Source organism: Lolium rigidum, chromosome 5 (assembly GCF_022539505.1).
Source record: "Lolium rigidum isolate FL_2022 chromosome 5, APGP_CSIRO_Lrig_0.1, whole genome shotgun sequence".
Classification (NCBI taxonomy): Eukaryota; Viridiplantae; Streptophyta; class Magnoliopsida; order Poales; family Poaceae; genus Lolium; species Lolium rigidum.
In genome coordinates this window covers 73,589,637-73,613,054 of record NC_061512.1, presented here as the reverse complement: position 1 = coordinate 73,613,054, position 23,418 = coordinate 73,589,637, and the positions used below count along the sequence as shown (strand labels likewise).

At 41.4% G+C, this 23,418-nt stretch overlaps 1 long non-coding RNA gene across 4 annotated transcripts; it reads left to right on the top strand.

Annotated features, from left to right (window-relative positions):
- The first annotated feature begins 16,078 nt into the window (after positions 1-16,078).
- On the top strand, positions 16,079-21,492 carry LOC124652023. Of its 4 annotated transcripts, none has more exons than XR_006987553.1 (5): positions 16,079-16,596; positions 16,718-16,849; positions 17,255-17,360; positions 17,451-18,310; positions 18,419-21,492. It is a non-coding gene; the product is annotated as an uncharacterized LOC124652023 (long non-coding RNA). The 4 variants fall into 4 exon arrangements; XR_006987552.1 differs by having other exon boundaries at positions 16,718-17,360; positions 18,419-20,349; positions 21,223-21,492; XR_006987551.1 differs by lacking the exon at positions 17,255-17,360.
- Positions 21,493-23,418: the final 1,926 nt, after the last annotated feature.

Below are 23,418 nucleotides of genomic sequence, written 5' to 3'. Positions count from 1 at the left end.
TTTTTGGTTTGGAAGTATCTACCGACGTCATCATTTACTTTGATGATCACACTATCTACAGACACACAATTATGGATTAAGATGTGCCACTGTGCAAATTAAGAAATATCAAGCAAAGTTGAAATTTATAAGATTATAATCGGTGTCGACGTAGTGGGAACGGGGGAGCCCACGATGCTGGACGCATGGGTGGAACCGTTGTTCAAGACGTAAGGCATGGAGCGCACGACGTTCTGCCGGAAGAAGACGACGACGCCAGAAGTGGTGCACCGGGTACATATATGGCTAGGTCGCACCCTTTTCCCTCTCCACCAACCATACAAGAGGAGTATCGGTACCTAGAAGATCTACATCTTCAAGAGAAGGGAACCGTGACGAGGGTTCCACCAAGGTTGGGCAGGGAAGGCTCATGTGGCAAGTTCCTCGAAGATGTCTTAGACGCTGGTCTCATGAAATCTTCTAGGAGCTTGCCTCAGGGACCCCCCCGAGAGGATGCGAATCGTTCCTAGCAGGTGGCATGGGAACCCTTGGTAGAATTCATGGACACGTCCGCACTAAGCACCCATGTCAACGATGAAACCACGTCGCTTCACGGGAAAGATCATAACTCTGGCGATGTGCCTCGGTCAATCCGCTTAGCGCGTTCCCGGGGTTCGAAGACGTGTACACCCCTAGAACAGCATGTCAGACACCTCGTACCATATCTCATCGAAGGACGCAGGAGTATCCAATACCCGTCAGCACAGTCTGCCCTGCCACCCTGCACACGGGAGCATGGCGATAACACGGCTCAAGGACATCGCGTCGGAGCCAGCCACGAGGCTCGCATGTTGGACAACTATGCTGCCAACTTGCCACCTCTCCCGCCGGCCGCCACCTGTTTAGTGTAGGTGTTAAACATCAAGCTAGCCCATGTGGTATAAAAGGAGGTCCCTGGCTTCATAGCAAGGGGTTGGAGAGTTGAACTCTTGGGTGTGGAACGAAGGATAATGAAGAGGGAGTCTTAGCTCCCTGTGTATGCAAGATCATCAATATATACAGACAAGCAGAACATAGGGATTCGCTTCACGGGACCTGAACCTGGGTAAAAATCCCTTGTGTCTTGGTGTGTTCTACTCGATCCCGGGTAGCAACACCTCGCTGCCGATGTGGTAAAAATACGGGGTGAGGACCCCCGGTACGTGTTTGATGCATGTAAAATGCATACATGCACTTTGTACTTTATTAACACATATTCCAACATATTCGTGATATATATGATGTTATTTTCATGTTTTATATTGATTTATGAGGATTAACCAACGATCCCCTTTATTTGGATTATAACTCCCATAACAGGAAACCCTAGTTTTGTGTATTTTTCACTTTCAGAGACATATACGGAGTCAAATTGAGATAGGATTTCGGGGAAATCATTTTTTCGTCAAGAGAAGCAGCATGGACTCTTGGACCAGCATGCCCAAAAGAGACTAGGTGGCGAGCCCGGCAGGGGGCGCCACCTACCCTCTTTTCACTGTCGATCGTCCGATTCGCTTGATTCTTTCGCGAACCGACTTATTTTGACCTAAAAATCCCTATATATATGACCCCCAAAGGTTCTCTAGAGGATAGCGCCGCAGAAACACATAAACACGAAAACGGAGGCTGCAACAGCGAAGATTGGAGGGGAAACTCCGTCGGAGCGCCGCCGGAGGGATCTCCACCTTCTCCAACGTCTTCCTCATCACCACTATGATCAAGGGGGGGTAGTACACCTCTGGACTCGAGTTTGTGGTAGTAGCTTGATATATTTCTCTCATGTTCTTCATAGATCTTAGTACCATATGAGCTGCCCACATGATTATGGTCATATATGTAATTCCTATGTGGTGAATCTTTATTGTATGATATTGTGCTATGAGATTTGACTCTATTACTTTGTGTAAGATGTATTGATACATGCATATTATGTACCCCATTCTTAAGTTAGTTCTGATCCAACTTGTATGCAAGAACATGTGTGGGGAGATGTGTGTTAGATGGAGTAGCATGGTTTTAGTGATTGAATAGTGACAACAAATTCATGATCTATTATGTCTTTGACTTTTCTTTTGCTATCTCACTAGGGATAAAGTGAATGCATGTGTTATGTTCGTCATGTGACAAAGTGGTGATCTTGTTTGGTCAAGGTAGCATATTTGATATTCAAACATCATGTCAAAGTACTTATGGCTATATATGCTCTGTAAATTCTTAATACAAGATTGCATCGAGTTTTCCCTTTCTTTTGGAGTATAAGAGAGATGTGTTGCATCATCTCTGTGTTAGGACGTGATGCCCATATGAATGTGCATCTTACACATATTGAAGTTATATTCTTATTATCTCATTGATGAATTGCTATTGTCCACTACAACTTTAAAGAGAGAATAGACAAGTGAACCCATGAACTCTGGTCCAATTTTAATCATAAGAAACACCTTTCATTGCATTTATCTTACTTTCTATTTTCAGCACTATTTTAATCCGAAAATACAAAAATATTTAGTTATCTTAATTTCACACAAAACCCAAAAACAATCAGTCCTTTACTACTTTTACTTACTTTACTTGTCTAGTTTACTTTACTTGTGTTACTACTTTTATTTACTATTACTAATACGAAACATTGTGTTTGACAACCACGCAGTAGATTTGGGGACACAAGGCTTTATTTTACTTTGCAGAATTGCTAGAAGAAGTGGAAGAGACATATATCTTGACCAATTCCCCGAGATTTCGATATAACCCTAGAGTCACCCTTGTCAGCCAACCTTGTGCAACAACAAGGATAAGGAGAAAGAGAAAGAGAAGGAGAAGGAGAAGGAGAAGGAGAAGGAGAAGGAGAAGGAGAAGGGGAAGGGGAAGGGGAAGGGGAAGGGGAAGGCGAAGGGGAAGGCGAAGGAGAAGGAGAAGCGGAAGCAGAAGCAGAAGCAGAAGCAGAAGGAGAAGGAGAAGGAGAAGGAGAAGGAGAAGGAGAAGAAAGAAGGAGAAGGAGAAGGAGAAGGAGAAGAAAGAAGAAGAAGAAACTTGGAGTCCCAACGTCATCAAGATATTTTCTGGCGCCGTTGCCGCGGAATTGGAGAGTTACACCACAGTGGTTGTTGCGTGGGAAGCACAAGGCAACTGCCAGACTATTTTTCTTGCACCGTTGCCGGGTAGTTGGAAGAGCATCTCACAACTGCACCTTCATCAAGCTAGGAGCACAACAATCTCCAAGGTGACTGCGAGATTATTTTCTGGCACCATCATCACCTTCATCTTCATCTTCAACTTATTGCAAACACCCAAGCTTGGGAAGGTTGCACCATTGTGAGCTCTGTTTTCTCTTTTAGATTTTGCGGAGTACTTTGTTTGTCTTGCTTTTATTCCTTCCTTTGTAGTTCTTTCTTTAAAATACAAAATATAAAAAGTAGTAGTAACTTTTTATTAGAAATTATGGGAGAAATAAATACTAAATTGTGTGCTTACACAAACACTCCTAATGATCACTTTCTTGCTAAGCCTATCACAATAGCTGAAATAAATGTTGAAAGCTTTGAAGTAAGTCATGGGTTAAATCTAATAACTAGAGAACAATTTGGTGGTAGTGCTAGTGAATATGCCTCTATGTATTGCATGGTTTCTGTGAAAGTTGTGATATGCAAAAGTTTAAAAATGTGGAAAATAATATTGTCAAGTTTAAATTATTCCCATTTTCACTTAGATGAAAAGCTAAAGAATGGCTATTATCATTACCTACTGCTAGTATAAATTCTTGGGGTGATCTTAAAGAAGCATCTATTTAAAATTATTACCCAACTGTTAAGATCCTACAAAATAGAAATAGCATCCTATCATTTAGGCAAAATGATAATGAACATGTAGCAACAGCTTGAGAAAGAATTAAAAAAGCATGCTTACAACTTGCTCATCACATGGAGTAAATGAATGGACCATCCTGCACTCTTTTTATAATAGGTTAAATATAATGTCAAGAAGCATGATAGACTCTGCTGCGGGGGGTGCATTCATGAGTAAAACTGTGCCTGAAGCTAAAGCCATCTTGGAAAGGATGCTACACAATCATAGTCAATGGCACACTGAAAGAGCACCTAATCCCACCAAGAAAATACACTCTATTGTAGAAGAAAATCCTTTATCTAATAAGGTAGATGCCATATTAGCTTAAATAACTAACCAAAATAAAGAAATATTCCCTTGCAAGAATTAGTTGGGAGCACCAATGAAAGTGTAGATGTAAACTATATACGAAACTTTGGTAATAACGGGTATGGGAATAACTATAGTAACTATTATGGTAGACCACCTTATTCTGAAAATAATTATTGCAACCGGCCTTTCATTCCATATCCTAATGCCAATGAAAAAAATGGAAGCCTACCACCATCCCACAAATGAGTGAAGACTCTGAAAAACAAAAAGTGGCAAATAAAACACTTACTGAACAATTAGCTAGCCATGCCACCATGATAGAAGGATTGCATAGCCTCTTGCATCTATAAGTTTTGAAATAAAAGGGCTACAACACCAGGCAGTTGGTTTAGACAAAGCTTTATCAAAACTGGCCGACAACCAAGCAACTTTATTAACCATGTCTGCGGGAAAACCACAGGGCCACAGGCTATTGGTATGAACTCTATAACTATTGCAGCAAATAGACCACTTACATTTGAATAGACATACAATGAATTAATGCAATATACTGATCTTCTTGCACCACTTCTATTACAATTTGAAACTCCCCTCGAAAATGAAGCGGAAGAAAATATTACTACACCTGAAGAAAAAGAAGAAACACTTATGCTTGCAAATGATAAAAAAATAGAAGAAGTGAAAATTCTTAGTGTAGTAAAAGACCCATTATTAGACCTTAACAAATGTACCTTTCATGAATTAATTTCTATTCTTGAATTTTTTTCTAAAGATCCTACTATCAATGTTCATCAAGTTGTGTTTGGCTCTTATATTGCTAATTATGTTATCAAAGAAAAAATAGAAACGTATAACAATGAAGCTATGATACCATCTATGTTGTGGATGTTGGATCCCCGAGATATTAATTTCTATAGACAAAGAGACACACAATGGTACTCTAGATTAAGGATCTAGTGTCTCGGTTTTATCTAAAGATCTATATAATTTTCTTAATATTAAAAACATGGAAAAATGCTCTATAGATCTTTTACTCGTTGATGATTCACTAAAAAAGAATTAGGAATAGTTAATAATGTTATGGTTGAATTACATATGACATATGTACCTGTGGATTTTATTGTCATGGACATGTGTAGCAATACCTCTAGTCCTATAATTCTTGGTAGACCCTTTTTGAGAACTACAATGGCTATTATTGATTCAAAAGAGGGGAATGTTAAATTAAAATTACCACATAATAAGTGTATGGAGAACTTTCCAAGGAATAAGGAGGTAGCACCAAGATTCAAGCTACCACATGATGTCCATACAACTTGAACTAAGTAAGTAAGTCTAGTTATATGGCTATAAAGAAAGCGCTTTACGGGAGACGACCCGAGATGTTTTTATATGGTTTTTCTTTTGCATTCTTGTTGTTGCAAGAAGTTTTATTTCTCGTTTACTCTGTAATTTTTAAATAAAGTACCAATTTTTTACCCATTTGGATGTTAAAAGTTGTGAAACAAAGTGGGAGCTGCTGATTTCTGCGCTGCGCTTTTTAGTACATGATTTTTCTGATTGTTTTCGTAACTTCTAAAATCTTGATAAATTCACAATAGCTGCAACTTTTTATCCTCTATATGAAAAAAAATTGGCTAAAATTCCTGACATGTCTAAGTAGTCGAAAAAATTCATTTTTGCTGCTGCCAAATTTGTTGACGGATTCTGCCTCTTAATGTTTGCACCATTCTTTTGATCTCCAAAATGATTTTTATTGAATCTTTTGATTTGATAAGAGTGTGTAAAACTTTATGTTATCTATGGTAAATAAAAGAAATATTTTATCTTTGAAGAAAATGCCAGAAAGTATGTTATTCTTGTACCACTAATTGCACCCCATAGAATAGAGTGGGAAAAAAGTTTTGTGTTGAAGTTTTTTCACAGGGAATAGAGGAACACCACATCAAGTGCAATCCAAGTATGGTGAATATAATAATCTTGGGGATTCCCAAGGAATCCCACTGGACATATAATTAAACTCTCAGTTTGCACACTTCTAAACTTTGTTTGAGCAACATAGAATTCTCACTAAAACTTGGAGCATCCTTTATTTTTTTGTCTAGTTTTGTTTTGAATTAAAGAAGACCATCACATTGAATACTTTTCATGCTTATGAAAGAGATACTGGACTAAATTCTCTATGCATGAATGCTTCAATAAAAATAAGTTGCATATTATTAAAAGATGAAGAGGGATGCAATTAAAAGATGAAATGTATATTGTGCATGGTACTACTAATTTCAAATGCTTTATTGAACGATGTTGTGTTGTGTGCCTTATTTAGTGCTACTTCTTACTAGTATACATAGATTTTTAACATTAAGTATCATTGTTTGATTATGAATGAATATCACTATGGATACGTACTATTGCATGCTTCTAGATCTCTTGCTAGCAAAAAAATTGAATTTTCACATAAGCATAAGCTTGTTTTAAATTCAACTGAAACCCAAATGTCTATCATATATACGTACATAGAATTTTCAATTCCAACCATAATATGTGTGTTATGCCTCCAACCATTTCAAAATATTCCTTTTTGTGTAATTTAAATCTCATAGGAAAGTAAGGTATGAAAGGAAAACACCACTATGCATGTCATGGATTTGACTAATTATGAGTAATGATCTAGGTTGGAACCATGTTGTCATGGGGAATGCCTTTCAACATTGCAATTACCATTGAGTTCATCATCATTTGCTTTGGATTACTAGTTAGCCCTCTCGTGTGAAATAAAGGGGGTTATCAAATAAAGACTAGAGTATGTATATATGGTCATACTGGTTGTCCCGGTATGGATGGACCATAGTTGAGATACCCATCTCCTTTGGTCCTTGTACAGGCGGCATGAAGGTACTCCATTGCGATACTTGGTTGAAACATGTGTGTTGAAAAGTCTTGATAACCCGGAGCTGAGTAACAAGAGGTGTAGTCCTTAGCATTCAAGAAAATGAGGCAACATTTGCTCATAAGAGGTCAAACACATGACACATACATATCTTCTTACAAGAGATGCATGGTACCCTATTCTTATTATTATTGTTGACATGAATTGCATATCTCAAAACCATGTTTTATTCTCTCTACTTTTTTTTTGTTGGAGGTTTAGCACATACATTTTCTGCTTACTTCCTTGTGTTCAAGAGTCAAAAGAAATCCTATATAACTAAGAAGTTCATCCCCACCAACTTATTTCTCTAAACATGCAGCTATGCCACATCATCATGAGTCCACTAGCTTGCCACATCATCATGTGTCCACCAACTAATTAATTTTCCTAGATTCTTAGTCTTTCACACGCTACGTCAATTTTACTCATGAGTGAAAAATGATTTTGAACGTAGCGTCTCCAGCTGGGAACGTCCAAGGAGATCATCCGCATTTATCATGACCTCATCTGTAGAGCTCTCTCATTTACTTTCGGCTTTATACTCTACTGCAAACTGACGGGAGACGATCAGGTGACCGATCACCTTTTCCTGAACTCCCGTTCTCCAGGTCTATAAATTCAGGTTGCTCGGAGTCTCCGAATTGTGGACTGGCAGTGCTTCCATCTTGATACGTACAACAACCATGAGCTCCTCTGGTTCTTACCCACATGGCTGTATTTCTGTCCATCGCAAGCTGCATCCAATCTTTTTAATCTACTACTTCTCTCATCTATTTCTCTCACATGTCCACATCCCTAGCTGAGCCGGCCAGTGATCTCAATCATGGATTGTTTTTGCAGGTGTTCAACAAAGGATTGGTACATCTTACTAATCTGCCACTACCGTCTTCGCTCCATCGTGTACAGTTCAGTCGCTGGTGATGAGCGCATCGCACCATCAAATTTAATCTGTGGATCCTGGACGAGGAAGCGAGGGAAGCACCTGTTGTCATGTGTGCATACTGGAGATCGCAACGTTGGATTTCTGGGTGTTAGCCGGAAATGATGTTTGACCTTTGTAAGTTGGTTTTTTCTGTACCCAACAAGGCAACAATGTATCTTTTGTTGTTCGTTCTATATTGGCAGCCTTTACAAAGTGGGCCAAATAAAGTCCCCCGTTTCTGAAAATATGAGTTGTTTTTGTACATGCAGATGGGAACATAAACACATGACAATTTCCAATCAGCTACACACCGCATAGCAGACACTAGCAAACATATATATGAGAGTAAGGTGTTTATTAGAGTTGCCAAATTATCAGCTTAATCTATATATGTATATTGTTGTCAACGAAAGCCGACCATGTCACTACTACTCGAGATGTTTTCATCTTTTCCCGCAGATATTTTTCTGTGGATTACTTGCTAAATTTATCTTAGTTTAATTTTTCTAAGCATTATTGGATGCTTCCTTGGAACTGTGATAAGATTTTTCATATTTTGCTGGCTTGGGGATACCTTGGCTAACTCACAGCTTATGTGGAGTCTTTGTGACATGAAAAAATGGTGTCTTCTCACTATTGCAGTTTTAGCTGCAAGTTGAGTTTTGAACTGCCAAAAGCCGTAAGCGAGTTATTCTACCAATATTTATTATATGAACATTTTTTTCATTGTGACATTTCTTTCGTACATTCCTATACGTAGTCGCTAACTTGAACACTGGACTGTTCCACACCAATATACTAACTTTTTTAAAATATATGGACACGTATTTTTCAAATAAAGCTATGAGTAATGCTTAATTTATTCGTGCTTTAATTGTACACCAGTTTGTAGTTGGTCATATATATCCATTTTGAGACAGAAAATATTTTCCTTCTCCAACCAGGACGGAAGGTGAATTTGTTTATTCAGGATCCACATTAGATATCTAGACAAGTTTTATTGGATTGTTACAAAATTATTCGGCGGAAGTTGAATTTGTTTATTTAGGATCCACATTAGATATCTAGACAAGTTTAATCGAATCATTACAAAATTCTTCGGTATACTATGAAGACAATACATTTTTTTTCCAGGATGACATACTAAAGGGATGGTGACTTCAGGTATACTAAAAGTCCAATGTAATTGGTGCCTAAGTATGTAATAAAGAAAATGGTTGTGTGATTAGTCATTTCCCTGGTCACTCTCTTCATATGCGGTGTACCAAAATTTATACTTACGAATGTCCATTGTTTGGTACATTATTTTCTACTTTTCACAACGTACTAATTGTACCTTATAATTATGAGATAAACTGGGTTACAGTGTTGTTGGTATGGATAGATATTTTTTAAAGTATGTAACTTAATGCTCTGTTAACTTTTACTTGCATCACATCAAAAAATTTCCGCTGCAACGCGCGGGGCATCATCTAGTATTCAAGAAAAGAGAGGATAAAGAGTCTTCCAACAATTCCATAGGATTCTCCTAAGCATGCTTTATGATGCATACTATTTATCATTCATGTTTCTTACAATGCTATTTAATATTATGAATGCTTTGTACAATGTAAGAGTGTTATAATTTTATGAGTTCATATTACTTATTGTCATTCTTTATTGACTGAACCTTGAGATATTTGCATGATTATTTAGAAGCTGTATATAATAAACTCCAGAGTTCATGTTAGTTTTATCACCTTTACGCTCGGGACGAGCATAGGTTAAGCTTGGGGATGTTGATGCATTTAAAATGCATACATATGAACATATTTTGCTATGGTATTTACCTTTATTTTGCTGTCTCACTAGGGATAAAGTGAATATATGTGCTATGTTTATCGTGTGACATCGTGATAATCTTGTTTGTTCAAGGTAGTGTATTTGATATTTAAACATTATGTCATATTACTTTAATCTATACTTTGTTGATTCTTAATTCAAGACTGCTTGGAGTTGTCCCTTTCTTGAGGAGTATAATAGATATGTGTTGCATCATCTCTATGTTAGGACGTAATGCCCTATGAATGCTTATCAAACACATATTGAAGTTCCACAAATATTATGCAATTGATGAATTGTTAGTGTCAACTACACCTTAAAAAGAGAGTAGACAAGTGAAACCATGAACCCCGGTCCATTTTAAATCAATAGAAACACATTTTCAACAATTTTACCTTGCTTTATATTTTTTACTATTATTTAATCCTAAAATACCAAAAATACTATCTTTACATACACACACAAAACCCAAATAACCTTAGCCTTTACTTTTTTTATTTAGTTTACTTAAGTTCTTTACTTTACTTTATTTTATTTCTTACTTATATCCTATTACTAATAGAAAACCTTGTGACCACACGGTGGAGTTGGGGACACAAGGCAAGACCTTTATTTTGAAGAGGAGAGGAAAAATTTCAGCTTCTAAGAATTGCCCAAGAGCTCATATAAACCCTTGAGTCACCCTTGTGGGGAAAATATGCTTGCTACAACACTCTGCACTTAGAGTCCCAACGAACGGGTACACACAGATTGTTGCCATCAGCATCGCGGTCGCACACGACTCTTCTGGCATGCACCTCTCGCAAGCCAAGTACGTCACGGAGATCCTGGATCGGGCGAGCATGGTCACTAGAAAGTCCGGGACGACGCCGATTGACACGTCGCACAAACTAGTCGCCACCGCCGGTACTCCCATGGCTGATCCGACCAAGTAGCGGTGTCTTGCCGGGGCACTGAAGTACCTCACCTTCACGTGGCCCGACATTGCGTACCCCGTTCAGCAGGTATGCCTTTACATGCACGACCCTCGCGAGGAACACTTGGCGTCCATCAAGCGCATCTTGTGCTACGTCAAGGGAACACTCTCTCATCAACTCCAGCTCCACTCCTCCTCTCCAAACTCCATGGTCACCAAAACCGACGGTGACTGGGCTGGCTGCCTCGATACTATTGTTCTACATTTGCCTTCTCTATCTACCTCGGTGGCAACCTCGTATCTTGGTCCTCCAAGCGGCAACACGTACATGGTCTCTCGTTCCAGCGTCGAGGCTGAGTACTGTGTTGTTGCCAACGACGTCCAGCATCAGTGCACCAAAAACATCGAGATCGACCTTCACTTCATTCGCTATCGTGTGGCCATGCGCCAATTTCAGGTGTTGCATGTTCCTTCGTCTCGCCAGTGCGCGGACGTCATGATGAAAGGACTGCCCTCAACGTTGTTTCTGGATTTTCGGTCTAGTCTCAACGTTCGTCCTCCTCCCGTTGTGACTCCGAGGCAGTGTTAGACTAATATGTCACGGTATCGTGACATATCTGCTCATACCATAGATAGTGGAGAGTTTTATTATTGTGATCTCCCATTATGGTTAGGATTGTAATATTTGCGGAATGGAAAAGGCCCAAGTGTGGAAAATCCCAAAAATCACTGTAAATACACGCAAGCCAGTATCATGGAGCTGAACTTGACAGATTGATAACAATATTAATCTTTCCGGCCGGAATAGATGTGGTGGCCACGGCCTACCGCGAGTGAAACCCAAGAGCCTTTGGGATGCGCTGCCTGGTGCCCGGAAACTAGAGCACGCGGGTGTCGAATGTTGCTCAATTTATGGACGAAACCAGTGACCAAATAGACCATTGCCGGCGATGGTGGCGAAGTAGCGGCGGACCGGTCTACTGGGTAGGAGATGGGGATGGTAGGTGACATAGGCATCCCCAATGGGCCTGCCGAAGAAGGTACTCGGGGTTTCCTGAAGGCCCATGACTCGAAGAATATGAAGCCCAGAAGCCCAATTAAGTGTCGGTTTGGAAAGATAGAGTTGTATTAGGAATAATGACTTGTAACTATTACGGGACGAACTCAAAGAGTACCCCGATGTTTGTAACTTGTACATCACAAAACCCTCGGCTCTGTCTCCTATATAAGGGGGAGTCGAGGGAGAAAGGTGGGATCAATTCATTGTCAACATAACCCTAGTTGTCTAGCAGTCGAGTACTTTTCCGGCTGAAACCCTCGAGATCTACTTGCCCTATACTTTCCAGGAAACCCTAGTCTACAACTTGTAGGCATTGACAAGTCGATACCTTGTCAATTGGCGCCGTCTGTGGGAACTAGAGGCGACAAGGAACTAATCTCGATGGCACGCTCAACATCGTCGACATCTTCGGTGGCAAGCAACGCGATGGATGGAGGTAAACGGATCGAAACTGGTCTCGTTGATTTTATACCTCACCCTCCCGTCCGTGTGGATGCATATGCGTATCTGGAAGAGCCAATGGAGATGACGTTCGGAGATTTCCACTTCCGCGTCGGGAAGGAAGGATCACATCGTCTCGAGACTCCGGTTTCGTCGGGATCGTCGGCGGTCGATTCCGATTTCTCAGAATCAGCATCATCGTTCGAGACGGGTGCCGAGGAGATCTCGCCGCCACGCTTCGCCAAGTATGCATCAAGCGGAAAACTCGCCGACATCTTTGGCAACATGTCCTTCGAGTCGCCTGCATATTCAGATCCGAGCAGCGACTCGGAGAGCATCGACAGCTTCGACTTCATCGATAGATCCACCTCGGTTCGAGCAGGTCTCATCGGTCCGTGTGACGGCGTCACCAGCTTCAGGAGGACCAACCCGACAAAATATCATCAAGTCTATGTAATCGGAGAAGCGAGTCGCCCAGAGGAGGAGACATCAGAGGCTTTCGATGATTTGATTAATCCATACATCGATCCCGCTGATCTCACGCGAGGTTTAGGCACCAAATATGTCGGGCCTACACCGCGCCAGAGGGTGCAACTTCCGCAAGAGGCTTGGGACAGAGTGTCAAGAGCCTTGAACGGTACAAATCCAATGACCACCACGACTACGGCGGAGGAGTTGCAAGCATACCAATATAGACTCGCGCGTGCTGGCCGAGAATTGGAAAAACAAAGGGTGATACTCGAGCAGAGAAAAGGCTGCGGCTTCCGCGTCAAGTAGGCGACGAGCCGAACAGAGTCGACAATCGGGAACCTCGGGAGATAACCATAGAGAAGCCCGCAATAGGGGAAGATCTCGAGCTGCGAGAACATACACGAAGGCGAGAGGGAGCATCTGATCCAAAACCTCGACATGTCTTTTATGTCAATAGACACAAGAGGGAACATTATCCCCAAAACACCGGAAGCTGGATATATGGTGACGCAGGCCTTTATACTGGCAAACAGGCCACCTCCCGGAGATCCAAGAGAAGCGCTGTATAACATGGCTATGGCAGGAGTTGGAGTCATGGGTACAACGTTCGCAAGTACAAGTGCGCCTCCCGAAGCTCCAAGGCAAAATAGTCCACGACCAGCTGTGACAATACAAGACCCTCCAAGAACGGGTGGTTCAAGAGATGCTGCGACGCAAGCGCGGGTTGATAGAGTGCGGCAAGAATGGAGAGAACGTCGGCATTCACCAGAAGTAGACGAGGAGGAGATGTGTGGACTCACTTGCTTTACTCGACGAGTTCGTAAAACTCGGGTCCCGTCTGGGTTTAAATTGCCCGACAACTATAAGAAGTTCGATGGTTTGTGATGCGTGCAGTTAACACACGTCCGTTGGGAACCCCAAGAGGAAGGTGTGATGCGTACAGTAGCAAGTTTTCCCTCAGTAAGAAACCAAGGTTATCGAACCAGTAGGAGTCAAGGATCACGTGAAGGTCGTTGGTGACGGAGTGTAGTGCGGCGCAACACCAGGGATTCCGGCGCCAACGTGGAACCTGCACAACACAATCAAAGTACTTTGCCCCAACGTAACGGTGAGGTTGTCAATCTCACTCGGCTACTGCTGTAAACAAAGGATTAATTGTATAGTGTGGAAGATGATGTTTGTTTGCGAAGAACGAGTAAAGAACAATTGTAGTAGATTGTATTTCGGATGTAAAGAATGGACCGGGGTCCACAGTTCACTAGTGGTGTCTCTCCCATAAGATAAATAGCATGTTGGGTGAACAAATTACGAGTTGGGCAATTGACAAATAAAGAAGGCATAACAATGCACATACATATATCATGATGAGTACTATGAGATTTAATCAGGGCATTACGACAAAGTACATAGACCGCTATCCAGCATGCATCTATGCCTAAAAAGTCCACTTTCAGGTTATCATCCGAACCCCTTCCGGTATTAAGTTGCAAACAACAGACAATTGCATTAAGTATGGTGTGTAATGTAATCAACACAAATATCCTTAGACAAAGCATCGATGTTTTATCCCTAGTGGCAACAGCACATCCACAACCTTAGAACTTTTACATCCTTGTCCACGATTCAATGGAGGCATGAACCCACTATCGAGCATAAATACTCCCTCTTGGAGTTACAAGTATCAACTTGGCCGAGCCTCTACTAGCAATGGAGAGCATGCAAGAACATAAACAACATATATGATAGATTGATAATCAACTTGACATAGTATTCAATATTCATCGGATCACAACAAACACAACATGTAGCATTACAAATAGATGATCTTGATCATGATAGGCAGCTCACAAGATCTAACATGATAGCACAATGAGGAGAAGACAACCATCTAGCTACTGCTATGGACCCATAGTCCGAGGGTGAACTACTCACACATCGATCCGGAGGCGATCATGGCGATGAAGAGCCCTCCGGGAGATGATTCCCCTCTCCGACGGGGTGCGGAGGCGATCTCCGAATCCCGCGAGATGGGATTGGCGGCGCGGCGTCTCCGGAAGGTTTTCCGTATCGTGGCTCTCGATGCTTGGGGGTTTCGCGACGGGCTTTAAGTAGGAGGAAGGGTAGGTTTAGGGGCGACGCGAGGGCCCCACACGCCAGGGCCGCGCGGCCAGGACCTGGGCCGCGCCGCCCTGTTGTTTCGGCGCCTCGTCGCCCCACTTCGTTTCCCTTTCGGTCTTCTGGAAGCTTCGTGGAAAAATAAGACCCTGGGCGTTGATTTCGTCCAATTCCGAGAATATTTCCTTTGTAGGATTTCTGAAACCAAAAACAGCAGAAAACAGCAACTGGCTCTTCGGCATCTCTGTCAATAGGTTAGTGCCGGAAAATGCATAATAATGACATATAACTACTATATTAAAGTGCAACAAACTTCTTTTTTCTCATGATTTTGGAGCCTCTTTTTGAGTTCTCCTCAAGCTGACCGTACGTCACTTTGTGGTTCATTTCCGCAGTGACTTTTCGGTGTGTAATTCTGGGGCTGTCTTTGAATTTTCAGTGGTCCTTTTCTTATGTTTTGTGGTGAGTTTCTTTGCAACCTGGGTGCATGTAATTTTTTAAGTGAACTGCTGTTAGTTTTGTCTGCGTACATGGAAAGGATACGGAGAAATCTCCTGCCCATACCGCCCACCTCTAATTCCTCCCCGCAGGCACTTTCTCTCTCCATTATCTCCTCCACCGTTCCGAGCACCTCCATGCCAGTTCCCCTGCCTCTTCACCGGCTTCCCCCTTCTTGCTGGAGCTACTCCTTCCGCCGGCCTCCCCTGCCTAGGACGAGCTGCCTTGAAGTCCCCCTGTCCTAGAAGGGCAAGTGTGCGGTCGGCTTCTAACCGCATGTTGGAGAGAGGGCGCTGCGACCTGGTGGAGAGAGGCGCGGCTGGCGATCTATGGAGCGCGGCGGTGGAGCCACGCACTGAGGCCGGAGGTAGGCGGCAGCAGGTGGCGTTGCCTGGGCGACGAGGTAGAGGCGGCATGGAACGGGGCGTCGAGGTCGGCTGGGGCTTGACCGGGACAAACTGCTGGTCAGGTGCAGCTTGTGTGGAGGAGCAGCAGGGGTGGAGCGGCGCCGGCGGATGGAGTGTTGCGCCCGACGGGTATATCCAGAAGCTCGGTCCCGTACGCATCCCCTTCCCCTTCTTCTCACTTTCCAAATTTCCCCCAATTTTCTCATTCTTTGCTGCTACTCCTTCTACGCATGGTAAAAGCCCGAGACTAAGGGGGTGTTTGTTTGGGCTTTTGGCTTCGGCTTTTGAAAGCCAAAAAGCACCTAACAAACACCCCCTAAGCGGCACTGCCCAGTGGCGTGCTTACCTTGACCCCCATGGCGCGAGTCGGAACCCGGAAGAACATGCAACAGAGTAAGTTCTCAGCGGGAGCAGGACGACATGGATGTGATTCGTCGCATTCACCTCCCTGGTGTCGTTCCCCAATTTTTTATCTAATGGCCGGCGAGCTCCTCGTGTGGCTATGGATTGGCGTCCTTGCCACCACTGACGAAACCTCCACTGGGAGCGCCCTGGCCACCCACACACGACAGTGGTAGGTGGCCGCCGTGACCACCTCGCTGGTCCAAGACACGGCGCCGCCGTAACCACTACTTAATGGTGCTGCACTTAGGCAAGCCGCATCAGCGGTGGCACGGGGATAGCGCGGTGGCATTCCCGAGTGCCATGGCCCCTAGGAGAGGAGATGACGCCGTTGCCGACAACCACGAGAGGGCCGCGAGGCTCCTGGAGGGCAGGTGCGAGGAAGCGTACACGACGGAGAAGGAGACGTGCCGCCTCCTCCACAAGCTAGCTGATACGGTACGGCATCCATCCATCGATGCGAGCTTATCATCCATGTATCATGTTGCCACCATGAACTCGATTATGATACAAATGTTGATCCCAAAATCATGTGCCACTTGATTTCTTTGCTTGATAGAGCTGAACCATGGCTGGCAATATCATGTCGGAGGTGAACAATGAAGTGAAGGAGGGGTATCTGAAGCTCAAGGCTGCACTTATGTACCCATTCAATCCACAGAATTTCCCTAATTCTCTTTGGTATTTTAAGGTTACTGTCTTGATCTTCTCTTCTTGACTGCAAACATGTGTTTATGAATCCTATTGATATAGCTTGCGCATCAGATATATGGTGGCAAAAAACAAAGACTCCATACTAATTATCATAGATATTTTCAACGCACTCTTCTTTCCATTGTGGTTAATTACCATGATCTAAATTGTATCTGATAGAACATGACTCAGAGATACATTTATTACAGATAACAGACTGCAAATTGGAGGTTGATGCTGCAGATCAGTGTTGTTTATTAGTATGATTTATTTGTTAGCTGTTGACATATCAACTGTCAAAACATGAATAAGTGCAGTCTTTCAATGTGTCACAGTTCAGCATTGTATTTCAGTTCATGTTCTGCTTACTTATAGTATCATTTAGTAGTATTTGTGAACATAGAAGTTTCTCTCCAGAGAGTTAGTTCATTGCCACTACTGGGGATATCTGAATAATTTCTCACAATCATGGAATGTGTTGCCATGGATGTTTTACGGATGGTTCTAAGGTAGCATGAGTAGCTGCAAGTGTTCAAGTTATTCGTAAATCATGATTCACTCATGGACTGATGTTATTATGCATGTTATGTGTATTCCAGTGACGCGGCTGCTCGAAGGAAAAAAGAAGTTAACCTGGTGAATTGAGCTTACATGTCCCGAGAAGCACAAACTTACCACAAATTGTCAACAGAGACAGCTTGCGTCAGGTTCATGAGTCCATAATACTATTCTTAAGGATGAGGGAGATTAAGCACAAGTGTGCAAACCTCTAGCACTCTAGCTGAGCAGTAAGTTTGCTGTCATCGTTGTTCCTTCTAGGTGACTGCCCAATAGACCAGGTTAATTTCTTCCACATGTTCCCTCTAGGGCCGGTTCCCTCCTCTTCCTTGCTGCCGCATGTGTGAAGCGGAGCATCCATCAAAGCAAAGCAGCGCGCGGGCGGTGAGGCGGTGTCACAGCGCCAGTCAAAGGGTGAGGAGGGCCTGCCCCGTTGCCGAGGTGCCGCGGGCCCCATCGTTCCAGAATCCTCTCTTGGGTCGAGCAGCCGGATTCCGACTGCGAGCCGCAGCACGGCTATCGAGCTCCGCGGCCCAGAGTTTTTGGACAAAAGGAACAATGCCTTTTACCCAAGTGAAGCTCTCGCGCTCAAATAAAAACAAATCAGCGAAAGTGTCCTGTAGCTCCCGGGTGGGATCTGGGGCTAGAAACATGTCACTGAACTCACTTACATCATAACCGGTTGGCAAAGAAATTGGGACCTCCCTCATATAAAAGTCCACATTTTGCTTATTTCAGAAAGCACGGGTTCTTTATTATCACCCGAAATTCTATACACTTTTAAAAGGTTGACAATTTACCGCGAGCTCTTCCCCCGCGCATCTGCTGCCGCTTCCGCTATCACTGCAACCTGCTTCTCTATTTATGTCAGGTTGTGGTCGCGTTCTTCTTCATTCCGCTGGTACGTGGTGCTTCCAGTTGAATAGAACATTGGTTTTGTGTGAATAATTTTTTCGGCTGATCTGTGATCCATGTGTTAAGATTTAATTTGGTATTGCATTGTTGACAGATTGGTTTTTGTATGATACATATGCAACTGATTGATGCCATGGCCGATGGATGCTCCTCTTGTTGAATACATGGGCTGTGTCCCCCTCTGATTAAACTTCCTCATCTCCATTTGGAAGATATCCAGTGATGTTGGTGAAGGGTGGTCCTCTTATTTCGTACTACTGGTCAATGTTAACTTCTCCATCACCATTTGGAAGATGTACATCTAGTGTTACTGTTGGTGGAATGGTGGTCCTCTTATTTCTTGCTATTGGTCAATGTTCATCTGGATGGGCAACACACTGTGTCTTCTTTTGGTCTGCATGGTAGACCTTCATGGCTATGGTTATGGCGCACTACTAACAATTGATATGGATTCTCAAAAGAGGGGATTTGTCTAGCTAACTGGCAATTTAATTGTGCTACAGTATATTTCTATATTCCTTTTTGTTTGATGCAATAATCTTATATGTTCAACTCTATGTTCTTCACAACTTAGGAGAAGAATAAGTACATATTTGCACTACTTTTACTTGTCCGTTCTTATAGTTATATGCCCCTGTTATTCAAAAATATGAATTCTATCATAGATAGATAAATGAACAAGGGACCATTTAGGTTGGCTTAAATGGTTCTTTTAGAGATTCCGTGTTATTGCTAATTGTGGTAATTTTTTTTTTGATAAATCAACCCACAATTTTTTATTTCGCTGGCTAATTGATGAAATTTGATACAAAATGGTGCTTTGGTGTACTGGAGTTCTGTGTGTGGAACAAGCAAGCAGGTTTTGTTTTGAAGAATTCAAGATTAGTTTCATGATGCATATGGTTGGATAATTTTGATTGAGATAGATTCATGTAGTACTGTTAGGTTCAGACTTACTGATAGACATACACATGTACCTTGGTCTCTTGCTTTTCACATGGTATGTAATTAGCATATTGTTATCTTATACTATATTTGTTGTCATGATATTGCACGATAGACTATTGAAAAAGTATAAGGTAAAGCGATAACATGATTCCCCCGATTCATTGAACCTGTTATCTTACCAGACATCCTACTTTATATTCTGATATTCTCTTCGGAGGTGTACAATGGTTATAGTTTTTATAAATGGTATGAGATTAACATAGATATTCAACCACTGAACTTTTATTTCCCATCTTCTATTTACGTGAATAATATACTGAGTTCTAGCTCAAAGCCTGAAACCAATCTAACAAAGATAAACAGATTATAGTGCATTGAAACTGCAATCAAATCTCCTATTTACGTTTTGATCTTTCACGCTATTTAACTGAACAAGAAAGCCTACACACAGAATGGTTCCGAACGGTGAGCTATCGCTACTCCCAAATTTGAGTAAACTGAACTACACGTAGAACATTTAATTTCAGATGCTAACCTGTTCTGGATAGATTACACATGCTGTTATTTATCTCAATAAGTGATAGTATTTCTAGCATTTTTTATATGTATCAGGCTAATTGATAAATTACCAAAAAAACAGTGATTAGTATATATCAGTGCATGCAAATTTAGTAAATAGAGGCACTGTAACTGGAACTACAAACAATGGGATACCTCTAGATGATTTTGAATGTATGAATCAAGGTCTTCACCAGCTTTTAGTAAATAGAGGCACCGTATGATTAAGTTTTATCTTTGCATCCACTTGTTCCTGTTCTATTCTGTTTTGGCCTTTTTCCAACGGTAACGTAATATTGTTGTCGAGAATAGTAGGAAACCAATCTGATTTACTATTTCCCTTTTTCTTGCGGGAAGTTCCCATGTGGATCTGTTCTTGAGCAACCAGGAACAAAATGGCTGTATGGGCAAGCTTTCCATCTTTTATGTAATTCGAGAGCTCAGCCTTGTGGTGTCCAAAAAGATCTTCTGCAAAACCACCAAGATAGAGCAAGAACTGAGTACTCTTAGATTTTATAGGTAAGTGGTAGTTCTGAACGTAAAACACTGTTCTCACTTCCAACCAAAAGAAAAAACACATTTTGATTTTTTTAGCAAGTTGAAGATGTTCTCTTAACGAGACTAAAATAATCGTCAGATCTAGCACAAAGAAAATCCTTACTTTGATAAGTATTGGTGGTAAAATGAAGGAAAGTTATGGACATATATTGTGTTACTTTCTGAAAATTGTTGCAGTGCTCACCGAAATTGACCTAACTGTTGTTTGGTTGATCAGTTTGTCATTTTCAGGCCATCATATTTGTACACACATGATGTTCTTGATCCGTGTGTTTCTAGGTGTTAATTGATATCTTCTATATGCAAAATCCTGCACTCCTCATTTGGTTGTGATACCTCTCTTCGAATGTCTCTTTAGTACACTATGATAGTTGGAATTGCATTCTCGAATTTCTCGCTAACAGAATTAATAAGCTTTCAGATTCGTGCATCAAAGTATTCTTTGTTTTTTTTTGCATTTTACTCCCCCTGTGTAGTTAGCTCTGCTTTTCCATATTATTCTTTGAATCCCGATTTATTTAGTTAAATCTGAACTACATACTTGAATGACTTTCTCCTATAAAGAAAGGGAAATGTATCGAGCTTAACCTTTAGTATCGAGATGACTTTCTCTATTGAGATGTACCGAGAAAGAGCTAAAAGATACTTGCAATAGATGAAAATGGTGTAGCAGGTTCGTATGGAAGAAGCATTGTATACTAAGAAGTACTTGACCATCTGTAGAAATATACACTACAAATGGTTTCATGTACATACAATGCTATCTCCACTCCCAGTATATCTATGTTGAATATCCAGTTGATTACTAAATGCTTTATGCTTTTTCAATTTCAGGTTGTATTTCACACCAATGTGATCAGGTGATCATTATTTTGTTCTCCTATCCATGTTTATCGTACACTGAAGGTTTTTCCAATGCCAACGGTTGGCATGTGAACTTATTTGTGGTTCATGTGAAGCTGGTACTAGAAGGCACATATAATTTGTACTATGAACTGGGGCCTTCTACAATATTTCATTCTGTTTGAGTACATGTTTCTCTAGAGTTGTTACATGCAGTCACATGTATGCTCTGTGCACTCAGTTAATTGATGTTGTTTTTGCTCCTTCACTTCGAGGATATATTTTTGTGCATACAAGATCAGACGGCCCATTTCGTCTCCCTCTATGTAGCAGTGCCTTATCCTGAAGTTTTTTGTGATAACAATGTTCGTGAGCTTGCATCTTACCAGTCATACATGCCTCATACAGACAAAATGGAAAAACAAGCTTTTTCCCTGTTGCAAGAATAGTTTCTGCATTCCTATCTATTTTTTCGATTAGCCACCTCTCTAAATGGTTGGTGGCGTGGAGGACAACTGCACTGAGCCGCTCAGCAAGGACGGGCCACCACCAAACGCCAGAGAACAATGCCTACACCACAGATTATTTATATGAATACAGAAAAATGCATCATACTAAAGGCATGTTTGTTTCCATGGATTTTTCTAAATTTGTTTTATAATGCGCACTACCTTTTGTGTTTCTACCAGTGGCTGTTACTCCTTTTGTTTCTCCGGAGAAGGCTCATGGACAAGCATCACGATTTATACTTTCTGTTTCCTGACAGTAAAACTAGAGTTTAAAAAATAGAGTACTACATTGTTGACTTAATAAGCATGTGATAGAATCAAGCTTTTTTTATGTATATCTGGTGCTGAAAAGTGATAGCATTCTACGATGGAGATTTCCTGTTTATACACAATTTGACTAAATTTAGAACGCTGCAGTGTTTTTTACTACAATCAGAATTTAGGAGCATGCATTAATTCAAGAATTCATGTGTTCATGGTTATAGAGATCTGTCAATAAACGTAACTTAAAAGGAGTTCATTAAATCATGTTGCTGTTTGTATTTGAATCGAATGGCCTAGACACCACACTTCAGTAATACGTTTTCCACACATTTTTTCGAGCTGCTTTCAATAAATTATGGATTGATTTTCACTCTTTCCCTTTCTTCTTTGGCCTGTAGCTACCTTCTTATTTTTTTAAAAAAATTCTTGATTCTTTACAAGGAAAGGTTTGGCCTACAAGTTTAATTCACTACAATATTTGGCTGGTATGGTTAAAGCTTAGGAGCATGTAATAGATTCAAATAATTTGTCGGTTCCAACTGCTGATAACATGCTACTGATAACATTCCATGATGCATACTTGCTATTTCTCAGGAAAACAAATCCTAATTCAAAATTCAGGTCACTGCACCGTTTCTTTAATGTGATTCACATTGAGGAGTGTACTACATAATAAATACGTTAAAGTTTTCCTGGTGCCGACGAAAATTTGATAGTTACAGAGAACTCTGAATAAACATAGCCTAGAACTTATTGATTTGACTGCCCTATTTACAGAGAACTCTGAATAAACATTGCTTTCGTATGTGCTGAAAATACCATGTCTTTCGACTTTTGCCTGCCTTCTTCCGTTCATTAAGTACTTATCGGTTCCTGTTGTCTTACAATTTTGATTTGCTGCTTGCAGGATAGCCAATCGATGTGGTACTTCCTCTATCTGCATAATTTATTGAGTTGTTGAAATTTCAATTATGTTTCATTTCACTGTTTCTATTCCCCGATTGCTTTAGGTTTCCGACAATCTTCCTTTCTTCCTTATTCTAGCTACTTGGTGTGGGTGATCATACTAAGGCGGGCCTAATCATGTCTTCTTAGTTCTTACATTGTGGTGCTTCTTTTTGGTACCACAAGAGGTATAAGCATGAAAGCGTGGGCGCAAAGTTGTCTGCAACGAATTTTGTTGTAAGAGCAGGGTATCTCTTCCTGTTTACCAGGATTGGCCCTCTCCCTTCGTCAAATTACTTGGCCTTAATGGAGGTGCCGAGTCTAACTGTTTCATGTGTTTGGTAGCCAAGTACAATTCCATGTTCTCTTTCACATCTCTTGATGTTCATGTTGACAACAGCCTTACACCATATGTGTTTAATATTTGTGGATGGTTGTCCATAGAATTGGTTCTTTGCTACCTCTCGGT